This window comes from Papio anubis, chromosome 11, assembly GCF_008728515.1.
Source record: "Papio anubis isolate 15944 chromosome 11, Panubis1.0, whole genome shotgun sequence".
NCBI classification, from domain to species: domain Eukaryota; kingdom Metazoa; phylum Chordata; class Mammalia; order Primates; family Cercopithecidae; genus Papio; species Papio anubis.
The window spans coordinates 75,793,001-75,805,123 of NC_044986.1; the positions used below are offsets into that span (position 1 = coordinate 75,793,001).

Here is a 12,123-nt window from a genome sequence, read left to right on the forward strand (position 1 = left end):
TGTCCAAGTCACACACTTGGTGCGAGGGCAAAGCCAAGCTTTGAAGCAGATCCTTGTGATTACTGAGGCTGCCTCTCGATCACCAGGCCTCTTTGCCTCTTACCGAGGCCCTGGGCACCATTTCTCCCTGGGAGCCCCTGCCTGTGCACAGTGAGGTGGAGCCCAGGCTAAGGCCCTTACCCAGCCCCTTGGCGTGTATGGAGGCCTATGCTTCATGTGATGTGGGCACCACCTCCCCTGCTGTGAGCCACGGGCCTTGTTCTGAGAGGAGCTTGGCCCTGCAGTCAGGTTTCCTGGTTTTTAGAGGTGGACACTCTGGTGCAGAGAGGCACAGTGATTGTTCATGGCCACGCATCGGGACACTTTCACAGCCAGAGCCTGAATTCAGGGATATGCACATCCCAGCCTCCAGCTGAGACCCCAGAGAAGCCCACCAACCAGACCTCTGGGTCTCATCTTCCCTCCTGCCCTCGGGACTCTGTGGGCAGTCGGGGGCGTGTTGGTGGGCCGTTGAGGAGGTGGACCAGCCGAGCGCCACCCAACAAGGATGGTCATGTACCTGCATGCCCAGTGCACCAGCAGGCCCTGCACTTCTGCCTGCTGCCGTCTCTGCCCCAGGCACCACTGTCTCTGGCCTGGACTCTGGAGCAGCGTCCCCACTGCTCTTCTGCCTCCTCCTATCCCTCCAAGCCCTTCTCCCTTCACAGCCATGGGGGCTTCCTGAACTAGAACTAGGGTCACGTCCCTCAGCTGCCCAGATGCTGCTGTGGCTCCTGCCCATTCTCTCTCTTACTGTCCCTGGCCCGTGGTCCCCACTCACACCACCCTCTCCCTTGCTCAGTGCATCTGCTACACCACGGACCCCAAGTCCTCCACTGGGCCAGTCACTTTTTTCCATCTTGGAGTCTTCGCATATGCTGTTCCCTCTGCCTAGAACGCTGTTTGCCACATCTTGGCCTGCCTCTCCCTGGCTTGTTGCTCAACTTCACTTCCCCAGAGAGGCTACCTGGGACCTTGAGTCTCTGCTCTGTGGACCCTGGACTCATCATTTGTTTCTGGCAAGCACTGCTATTACTTTTGTATTATTTGATTCTTTGCTCTCGTCTGAGTCTCGGCAAGGCTAGGGATCACTATCACATCGGCATGCTTGCTGAATGTTTGTTAAATGAATGGGTGAATGCCAAGTGCCTTTGTCATCACGTCTCTTTGGATTCTCCCAGTGACCTGGAGACATATTTTGACCCCACTTTGACACATGAGGAAACTGAACCCCAGAGAGTCTGAGAGCATATCCGTAATCACATAACCAGTAACTGGCAGGTGTGGGGAGTCAGGGGCTTGTTTAGGCCAGGGCACCCCATCATGTCCCTTCGGAGTCCTTCTTTGTCAGATGGGGATGATACGGTGGCACTGGGCAGTGGCCTCATGGTCAGTGCCCGGGCCTCTGCTGTGGGTAGACCCACTGACCTCCGGCTCTTATTGCAGCAGGATGGAGCTGGAGTGAGGTGGAGGGGCCGCGAGCTGCTGACCGGCGCGTGGGCCACTGGTGATTTGCAGATCACTGAGGTAGGTGTGCCACTGGGCTGGCGGGAGGTGGCTGGGTCGGAAGCAGGCAAGTCCTGATGAGGGCAGGTGCTGGCCCTAGCATGCTGGACCTTTGACTCGGCCCTCTGCCCTGATGGGCAGGAGTGGGTACAAGTCACCTTTACTGGAACCTCATCATGCCCCAAATGGGCCATCCCTCTACCTGGCACCCAGGGACCTCTTGGCCTGGCATTTCTCTAGAGCAGCTGCTAGGGGTGGGGGCTGGAGGTCTGCCCAGGGAGAGGGGCAGGTCTGGCTACCTGGTCTTGGCACAGGAGCCCTGTCTCTACCGCTCTAAACCCTGTGGGGTAGGGGCAGCCCCACGAAAGGAGGCCTGGGTGAGCAGGAATATTTGGGCTGAAATGGGTGCAGGGCTACCACCCCTTCTACCCACTCTCACAAACACGCTGAGGTGGATACACACTGGGCTCTGGGGTCAGACCACCTGGGTTCAAATCCTGATTGGCACACATGGTTACTCTGTGCCTCTGTTTACCCATCTATCAAATGGGAATGAGATGTCGGCACCTGCCCCACTGTCGCAGTGAGGAGACTGCACACCTGGCACACAGCAAGGACTGGGGACATGTCAGTCCTTTTCCTCAAGGGTGCTGGAACCCATCTTTCTCTCCACACACCTCAGTTTCCACCACCCTGCTCCCCCTGAAGACCCATCAGTGCCAGGATGGACACGAACTGAACCCCTGGCCTGATAAGGGGGGCAGGGCCCCTTGAGGAGCAACTGAGAGCAGCTGGGGCCAGCAGGTCCTGAGGTTGAGCTCAGCTCTGTCCCGTGCCCCAGCATTTCTCATCATGGGGTGGCATTTCAGGGTGATCTCCCTTGGCCCTGTGCCCGAGGGTGACCTGTGTGATCCCTGTTTCCTTGGCAACTCTCAACCTAGAGATGAGAGGCTTCACAAAAATCCTCACTTGGGCCAGAGCCCTTTGTCCCAAGGCGTTGTGGTGCTCAGGCACCCAGGAGAGGGGAGTCTTCGCCCTGGTGTGGGGCTGTCTCCTAACATCCCCTGCTGCCCTCAGCGTCCCTCCTGGAGCTTAGCACTGCCAGGGGCCTGGGGCAGGCCGGACGAGCCTCAGTCAGGCTCCGACGTTGGAGAGCCAGGCTCCGTCTCCCTTCCCGCTGCAAGAAATCTCGGCCGTCTGCTGATCCGCTGCGTGACCTTGGGCCAGTCCCTTCCCTTGTGTGAGAGCCAGCTTTCTCATCTGAAAATGAGGCTGATTATACTGACATTGCTGACAGGGCTGCTGTGAGGATGCTTAGAAGCCATGAATATTTTTAAATGTTACTGCCTCATGAGCATCTGCTGTGTGTGTGCCAGGAGCTATGCTCCTTTAATACCTCTTTCTCCCCACAAGAATCCCACAGGGAGGTTTGTCTAATTCATTCTCCAGAGGCTCGGCGTGGTTAGGAAACCCACAGAGCCGTCAGTGCTGGAGTGGGGATTTGAACCGAGGTCCGTCAGGATTAACCAGTGCACAAGGCCTTGGAGACCAGGGGCGGGGCCCCAGGACAAGCGTGGGAGCTGCTTGGGGAAAGCCCTGCAGCCCTTGTCCAGCCCGCCAAGCCCGCTGCTTTCTGGAGCCAGAGGGTGGCCCCCAGGCTGGTGGCCTGCCCCTCCCCGATGGGGCCTGCCTGCAACTCGATAAGGCTAGGGGAACTCTCTGCTAATTGTCTGGTAACCTTTGAAATTCTCCTTCACGGTGGGTTCTCTTTTCGGATGTTTTTCAAGGTAATTCATTCCTTTTCCAGAAATTGCCAGTGGCGGAGCATTAGGCAGCTGGTAATTAATCATAGGAGCGGCTTTGAGTTGATTCTTTGAAAAAGAAAAAAAAAAAAAAATGAGGAACAGAAAGCCTTGGTGGAAAAAGGAAAGAAAAGAAAACCACTCCAAGGCGAGGGTGGTAATCAATACCTTGGTGTCCTAGAAACGGCCGGGGGTGGAGATGGCGGAAGTGCGGCCTTCTCTCCTTCTTCCCAGGCTGGCCCACTGTCAGCGCCAACAGCGGCAGCGTGGGGCTCCACTCTTGACCATTGGCTCCCTGTATGGCTTTGAGAAGTTGCTGCCTTTCCCTGGACTCAGCTTTGCCCCTGTAAAATGGGTGAAGGGCAGCTGTTAAACTAAACATTGAATGAACCCTTGTTTCACTACCATGTCTTAGTCCCTGGCACAGAGCAGTGGCCCCATTGATACTCTGTTAATTGAGTGAGTGAGTGAGTGATTCTTGTGGGCCCTAGCTAGCTGTCTTGAGTGAAGGAGGTGGTACTGGCCACAGGATCTTATGACTGTAGCTCTGTTATAATTTGGAGTGACAGTCAGGGTGAGGGGCCAGTTCTGTCACTTTCCAGGCTAATGATGAAAGGACAGTCTTGCTTGGTGAACTCCAGCCAGGAGACCTTGGGCCCTGTAGTGGTAACCATGCTATCTCTGTGGCATCTTTCAGTTCAACTTTCCAAGAGTCTGAGCTATCTGGAGATTTTATGTTAAAAAGCTGCCTCCTGCAGAGGTGGTGAGTTCTTTGTCACTAAACTGTGTGCAAGCTGGGGTTGGGCTGTATGGGCCACTTAGACAGTGGATTTTGGGGCTTGGAGCATCCCTGAGTCTGAGAGAGAGCATGAGGCTCTCCAGAATGGTTACTGGGGAGGCTTCACTGGTGGGGAGGAAGTCTGTTCCCTTCGGAGCCCCTTCCCAAAGGTCCCAAGGGGGACTGGATGAGGATACAGGTGCTGAAGCATCAGTGCCTGCTCTCCCTGACTGGCCCCATTGCATGGACATAGGGGCACTGAGCAGGGTTGAGGGAAAGATCCATACTCCTTACATCAGGGGGTGTCTAACAGGCTGTGGGTTGGGCAGGGGGATGGGGAGGAATAGAAAGCCCTTGTCTGGAGGTGGGGGCCTCAGACCTAAGTCTTATATGCTGGTCTGTCTGGTGTTACCTCAGCAGCTCCCTTTCCCTTTCTGATATTTGGGCCACGATCCTTCAGGAGAGGGCAGCAGATGGGGAGTGTGTTCTCCAGGGGAGTGTGAACTCACCTGCCTGGATGAGCTCAGTTTGGGAGCCTGAGCTGGGCCTGACAAAGCCAGTTTCTTCTTAACAGCTTCTCTCATTCTGGCCCTAATGTGGGACCGGGGTTCCTTGCCCAGAGACCCAGGATGATAGTGAACCCTAGCCTGAGTAGTGGCTCTGGGAGGCTCAGAGCTTCCAGAGGGAAGGAGGAGGGTGTGTGACTGTGTGCTTGTGTGTAAGTGCGTGTGTACTAGTGTGCACCTGTGTATGGGTGTGATTGTTCAGCACGACATGTGAATATTCATGAGTATTCAAGGAAAGGGGAGATCCCTCCCTCCCGTGTGTGTCAGGACCTCCATGTGCACACTGGCTCCACATTCAGACTGGCCTGGGCGGCCCGGACCACAGTGGAGCGGACTGAGGGGCAGTGTGGGGGGCAAGCATTCAGGCCCGAGTGTTCTGACCTGCCCTCCCACAGCTGGAGGTCCTGACAGCTCCCCATGGTCACTGGAGGGCATGGATTTGGCGGCCATGCCTCCTGCCACAGATTTACACCCTGAGCCTCTGGCCTGAAGTCTCTGGGTGGGCCCAACCAGCTCCCCCTACGCGGGCCTGGTCTGCTAGGGGGGTCCTCTGTGAGCAGCCAAGCCTAACTTGGCACTAGTCGTTTCTTTACTTCTTCCAGCCTTGGCCTCCAAGCTCCAGCTCAGCTGTGTGTGTGTGTGTGTGTGTGTGTGTGTGCGCGCGCGCGCGCGCATGTGTCTGGGCTCTCCCTGCAGGGTGGGGCAGTGGGTCCGTCTCTGCGTGTCTCTGTCCCGTCTCCCTGTGGCTATCTGTCCTCATCTCTCCCTGTAGCTCTCTCCTGCCCAGCTTCCCAGACGCTGCCTCCTCCACAGCACGCCTCCCTGTCCCTGCAGCGTATCCCAGAGTCCCTGCACCTCCTCACCTCTGCTCTCCTTCTCAGGGCCACTCCTTAGCAGGCCTCCCAGCAGCACGGCTGCACCGTGCCTCCGTATCACTGCTTCTTGTCATCCCCAGGGCTCTGCACAACAGAGGCCTCCCTACCTGCTGCCTTTGCCTAAATCTGGCTCCAGCCAACATGCCACTTCCTCCCACCCTGCTCTTTGGTGGGTCTGAGACAGCCCCACATTCCCAGCTGCTGGAGGCTGCACTCCGTGTGTGGCCAGGTGGTGGGGGCAGGTGCCATCCCTTCCCCATGGCCCTGCTGTGCCAGCTACCTCCTGGCTCAGGAGTGCAGGCTGCTAGCCCACCCTGCAGCTGCCCTGTACCGTCCTGGGTATGTGGGTCGCTGGCCACCAGCTGGAGCAAGAGAACGAGAGGCAGCCTGTGCCCACTAATAAGGGGTGGTTGGAAACCTGGCATCTCCCTCCAGCATTAATGAAATTCCTGCTATAATTAGAAGTGAGGTGTACAGGAGCTGGCTGCCTGGTGGGAGCATTTGTATGCTCATGAATAAATAAATTGTCCTCTCCTGAAGGGAGAGGAAGCTGGAGGATGTAGGCCCAGAGGGTCTCAGTGGCCTGTGAGGTGCAGAGACCCTACCACTCACCTGGACACCCTCAGGAACCTCCCTCGGTCCCCGGCCCTGGTCAGCCAGTCTTCCTGGAAGTGCCTGCTGCGTGCCCAGGCGACTCAGCCTGGCATTCGAAGTCGCCGCCATCTGGCCTCAGCCTCCTTTCACAGCCACATCACACGCTAGCCTTCTGCCAGCGCCCTGGGCTGCAGCTCCACCGCGCCGCCCCCCGCCCCTGTTCTTCATCACACCTTCTCACTCTGTGTTCCGGCCTGAGTTTCTGTGGGCTGCCGCATGGCTCCATCCTGGGAAGCGCTCCTCAGGCCACACCTGCACCTCCTGGAGGTCCCAGTAGCCTTCCCTGGACAGGCCTCCTAAATCCAGAGCCTTCCCTCAACACTCTTCATGCCATTTAAAGTGTGCATCAGACTGCCCGCCAGGCTGTTTTTCATTTTTCATTGATTGCATATTGGGATGGTAATACATTGGATTCACAGGGCAGATGTTTTACATTCTTCATCATACTAAGTCTTTGAAATCCAGTCATTGCAGTCTCTACTGTTAGCTGTATTGCACAGCGCATGCTTGGAGAGGAGAGTCCTGTTTCCTCACCTTGCAGGTGAAGAAACTGAAGCCTGAGGAAGGAAATCCTGCAGGTGAGTTTGCAGAGCACATGCTGCCTCTGTAGGCAAGGCCACCGCTGTCCTGCAGGACAAAATAAGGAACCGAGGCACAGGGCACTTGTCCTAAAGACAGATGGAGGCAGGCAGGACCATGGCTAGAACCCAGGCGGCTGAACCTGAAATGAATAGAGGAAAGGCGATGTGAGCGATTTCGTTCCCCCTGCCCCACCCACAGTAGATTTCAGTGCTTAAGACTGCCCTGCACTTAATGCCCAAACAGCCCCAGACCAAGCAGCTGTCACAGGCTGGGCCACATATTGGCCAGTCCTGCCCTTCATCCCTCCTAGCTTCCTGACAGTGAGCATACACCCTGGACGGAGCTAGGAGGGTGAGAGCCCTGGCTCCTCCCAGGAAAGGTCACCCCTGCCCTCCAGCCCCTCCCACATCAGCCAGCAGAGTCTGAATTTCAAAGGTACCCAAAGGCTGTGTTCTGTTAACCAGCCCAGGTCTCCAGTGAGTGGAGGATGCCTGCAGCAGGGATGGCTCCAAGGCCAGGAGGGAGAAGAGGGGATTTACCCCCCAGAGCCTGGCCCTGCCCCTGCTGGCCTAGAGGGTTCTCCCAAAGTGGGGTGTTTCTTAGGAGTCAGGCTGGCAGCAGAACAGCCCCTCCAGAGCCCTCCGCCCTCTGGAGCCGATTTTCCTCTTTGTTACCCACAAGCCCCCTCCGGCTGCACTTGGCTGTACGCTCCATTTACAATCTACCTCTTGTTTGCCTGTGCTCAGGCAGTGTGGCAGGGAGTCACGGAAGGTTCAGGTGCTCGTCTCCCTCTACTGCAGACAGGGCTGGTGCCACTACCCAAAGCGGAGCTCCCCCAGGGGCCTACCTCCTCCCACCAGCAAGGGCTGCAGAGTTTGAGTGTACTGAGCCAACAGCCCCGCTTTCTTTCCCCAGCCCATTCCCTCCTTCATCTGCACATAGGCACCCCGTGGCCTTTCCTCGTCTCTGCTCCTCCAAGCCAGCCATCTGCTGTTTCCACACTAGACCGTATACTCCTTGAAAGCTCAGGGCAGGCTGTGAACCATGTCCCCAGCACAGTCGTGTGCAGAAGGGCAGCAGGAAGCCGCAGGCACCCAGCTTGTGCACCCTCAGCTTCCTCCAGGCACAGCAACAAGGTGTAGTCTAGCATCCCGGTTGTTAATGTGCCTATGGGCCGTGTTAAGAAGGATTCGGAGGCCGTGTGCGGACTCTACGAGAAATAATGCTGTGCGCTGTGTGGCGCATGGTCGCGCTCTCAGCCCTGCTCCCTGGGTATCAGGTCTGCTTGACTGATGTCTCAGCTCTGGGCTGTGGCCAGTGCAGGAGGAGGGAAGAGGCAGGGACCGCAGTGTGACCCCCACAGGTGCCCGTCCACCCTGACTGCTGGGTGAGCTGGGCCCCAGAGAACTTTCTAGAGCCCCCAGGGAGCTGACTGGTTAATGGAGAGCAGGAAATGTATGGTCGCTGAGCCTTTGGAAGCTTTTTGCCCACATCTGCCTCCCCCAGTAAGTGCTTCTGACCCTTCTTCAGCTCCAGTTTGGGAAACAGCAAGCACATCTTGCCTCATGGCTGTTCTGGGACCCTCCACCGCTCCCCTAAGCCATCATTAGGGACCTCTGTTGGAGCCCAGGGGAACATCTCTGCTTCATAACTTTTGTGGATTGCTCCAGTGGTGCCACCTTCATCTGGCCCACCCTCAGGTTGGTGGGACGGGCTGGCATGAGACGGCCCTCGCCCCTCACCGGTAGCCCCTGCCTGTTCTCTCTGGGCCCTGGCCTCACCCAGACTTCCCGTCACAGCCCCCCACCCCTGCCCTTGTCACTACCTGGGGTGCCAGCCTTCCGTGCTTCATTGCCTCTGCCCCCAGCAATTCCCTCTCAGGTAGGAGTTCCCAGCTGCCTCCTGCCCGGCAGCTCCAGCATGGCCAAAGATTGAGCCAGGAGGACTTTGATGTACTAGAACCTGTAAATAATCTGGAGCATTTTTATCTGTGTGTGGAAGAAACGCAACAGACATCCATGCAACCTGTAGCCAGCTTAGCCTGTCTGCATCTCATGCCTGGTATTGACTCCCCCAGCTGCTGCCCAGACACCTCCATTGCTGGAGAAGTCACCACACAGTTTTGCTCATGTAAATTCAGTGTTACAGAGGATAAAGTGTGGCGTGTGGTCAAAGTGTGTGGGTTTCAGGCACAGACAGTTTTGGGTTCAAATCTCTGTTCTGCCACCTATCAGCCAGGTCTGAGTCTGGACAAGTTACTTGCATCCTCAACTCACCTGTTTCCTCATCTGTAAAGGGGTGCAGTGCACCCACCTGGCAGGATAAAATGCAGCAATAGCTACACAGCACCAGTCCTCTCTGTTAGCGGCAGACCAATGCCCTTGGGGAGATATCTCCCACCCCTCAAACAGGAGCATCTGTTTGAAGTTGGCATTTGTTAGCTCTGGACCCAGATACTTCTCTCTCCAGAGACAATGGACCCCCAGGTCCTCTCTTGAGCTTTCAAGTGGGAACTTCCAGGAGGATACTTTGAGATGGAGACGCAGTGCTTCCCAGGCGTGCTAGCACACCCAGGCCACCTGGGACACCTGTGTAAATGCAGATCACCAGGCCCCTCTCCTGGAGTCTGAGTCTATAGATCTGGAGTTAGGCCTAGGACTCTGATTTTTTAACAGATGCCCCCAGAAAATACCTGCGATCTGGCCAATCTGGGACACACTGGTGCCCGCAAAGGGGAGCTGGCCTAGAGACTTGAGCCAGTTCCTCTCTGTGGCTCAGTTTTCACACTGATAAACCAGGGGTTTAGATGATCTGGCAGGGATCTTCCTGCCCTTAAAACCTCATGACAATCAGACAGACATTCCCTGATGTCCCCTCTACCAGGCTCCCTGGGGCAGATCTGTGGGTTTCCGCCCCGTTCCTTCTAGCCACAGAGCATTTGGCTCAGCAGCCTTCTGCCAGCCTCAGAGCCCTAGGGATAGAGAATCTGTTCCCTGGGTGTCACATGCTGTTGATTGTCCATTCCCTTGCCTTCCAGGAAGCCCTAACTCCGCAGGCATCAGCGGAGTCCACTCAGGTCTGAGATCTTTTCTGTAAGCTGAGCTGGATCACTAACTGGTGCCTACTGGGAGGTAGGGCAGAGGCCAGAGTGGGTGGGGGCAGTCCTGCAGCTCCTCTGAGGCATCTGGGAGCCTTATTAGTTAACACGCATGAAAGCCTGCAGCACTGGAACCGTAGGATGGCCCCACAGAGCCCTGTCTTGTTACAGATGAGGAGACTGAGGCCCAAAGTGGAACGTGCTTGCTAGGAGGATGTGAGCTCTGGGAGCTCCACATGGCACACAGTCTGGTCTCTGGGCCACCCCATGTGTCCCACCGTGCCTCTTCTTGTGTGGTCCATCTAGGATGGGCAGCCCCGACAGGCTTAAGCCCTCAACTTAAGCTGCTGAGCCCCTAGGAAAAGACAGTGCCATCTCAGGACAGGTCCTAGGGGCCGCCTGCTCCTGAACACTGGTCCCTTCTTGGACCCACACTGTCAGCCCAAATCAACAACCCTCTCTCAGCCCATGGGTCCTCCAACCCCAGCCAGGGCAGCCCTCATGGAAGCTTTCCAGGAATATCCACGCACAGCACGGTGAGCTCCAGAAATGAAAAGGCTCTCACACTCCCTGCTCCCTCCCGTTTTCCACTCACTGCTGCTCAGGGGAGTTAATAAGCAGAGGTGAAAAAGCCGGCACTGTCCTAATGAGACCTCGTTTGAGGCAGCTGGGTCTGGGCTAATGCCAGAGAAGGAATTCTTCACTGCCGGGCCTTCACCCCATCGGGGATGAGGCCAGGGCCTAGAACTTAGGGACTGGCCTGAGCTGTCGCTTAGAGGATGCCAGAGACCAGAGCTTTGTCTCCGTCCTGGGCTGGGAGCCTCACTGGTTCCTTAGTTCACATGTGGTGCCTGGTACAGCACCCATCTTCAGGCCTCTGCACAAGTCAGCCCCTCTCCACTTCACTCTCCATCTGCAGTCAGTAAGGCAGCAGTATTTAGTAATCACCTACTGTTTGTGTGGGTCTGTGCTCAGCTCTTCAGGAGACAAAGAAACAGATCTTTGCCAGCCCCAGGGTAGCTCACAGTGCAGGCCACTGTAGGCCACATGCAGGAACAGAATTTGTGATGCACCATGTCCATGGGGCAAGGGATGTGTTGAGATCCAAAGAGGAGGAGTCCTTGGGGAGTGAGGGCCTATGGAAGGCTCCCTGGAGGAGGCTGACTGGAATGGATTGACAGTCAGAGCATTTCAAGAATTTCAAGTGGGGCTAGGGCTGGGGCAGGTGATCGAGTTTGTACCAGAGCATCACTGGGCACACACCTGGCCCTGTCCTGCGACAGGGAGGCCCAGCAAGGACGGAGCCATGCTACTGAGGCAGCCACAGGCTCAGACCCGGTACATCAGAGGCCATATCCCTACAAAGTGAATGAACAGCACAGAGCACTGCTTTTTAAGTGTAGGAATGTAGTAGGCTTTCAATAAATGCTGACCAAATGAAGGGTGCCTTGCATACACTCAGGTATCCACAGAGCAACCGAAGCTCAGGTCAGGAAGCAGCAGGGATGAGGCGATAGGGCGTGAGGCCTCTGGGGCAGGTACAGGAGCAGGACTCAGAGCAGCTCAGCCTTGTTCATTAGAACCCAGAGTAGTGGGTGCCTGCGGGGAGCATCCTTCAGAGCCACACGTCACTCTCCTAAGGGCACACTGTGACACCTGACCAAGCAGGAACATGGCGGGTGAGAACGCCTGGGGCCCAGCTGGCAGCCTCCCTGGGGCACGTTTGTACCCAGTGTTTGCTGCATGCCCCAGACAGACCCACCCTCCCTAGGGCCTCTAGGACAGGAGGAAAATGAGCGCCTGTGGCATGTCTATCACTGAAGGGCAGAGGACAGGCCAGCTACAAAGCCCTTAGATGGTCATGGTTATGATAATAGTAATAATGACAACAGTGTCAGCAGCCAGGGCGTCATTTATTTGATCCCAGTGACACCCTATAAGGTAGGGACCAGTATCATCTCCATTTTATGGATGAAGAAACTGAGGCAGAGGGAAGTTAGGAAAATAGCCAAAGTCTCCAGGTGCAGAGCTGGGTAGGAACTTGGGTCCTTTGACCCTAAACTGCAGACTGGCCTTTGGTTGGCCTCTCACTCAACCTAAGGAGCATCCCATCCAACCCTCACTCCTGTCATATGGAGCATGAGGGCTACCATTGCATCTTTGACACAAAAGAGAAGGAGGACACAAACTGTCCAAAAAATCATCTCAAGTCTTCCATTATCAG

General features: G+C 56.3%; 1 protein-coding gene across 3 annotated transcripts in view; it reads left to right on the plus strand.

Annotated features, from left to right (window-relative positions):
• Positions 1 to 12,123, plus strand: part of ZMIZ1 (zinc finger MIZ-type containing 1) — a 241,379-nt gene that overhangs the window by 90,838 nt on the left and 138,418 nt on the right. For all 3 annotated transcript variants that reach the window (XM_031652325.1, XM_003903718.5, XM_009214522.4), the window contains exon 4: positions 1,486 to 1,566. The gene's annotated coding sequence lies outside the window, so the exon portion shown is untranslated. The remainder of the gene's footprint in view (positions 1 to 1,485; positions 1,567 to 12,123) is intronic.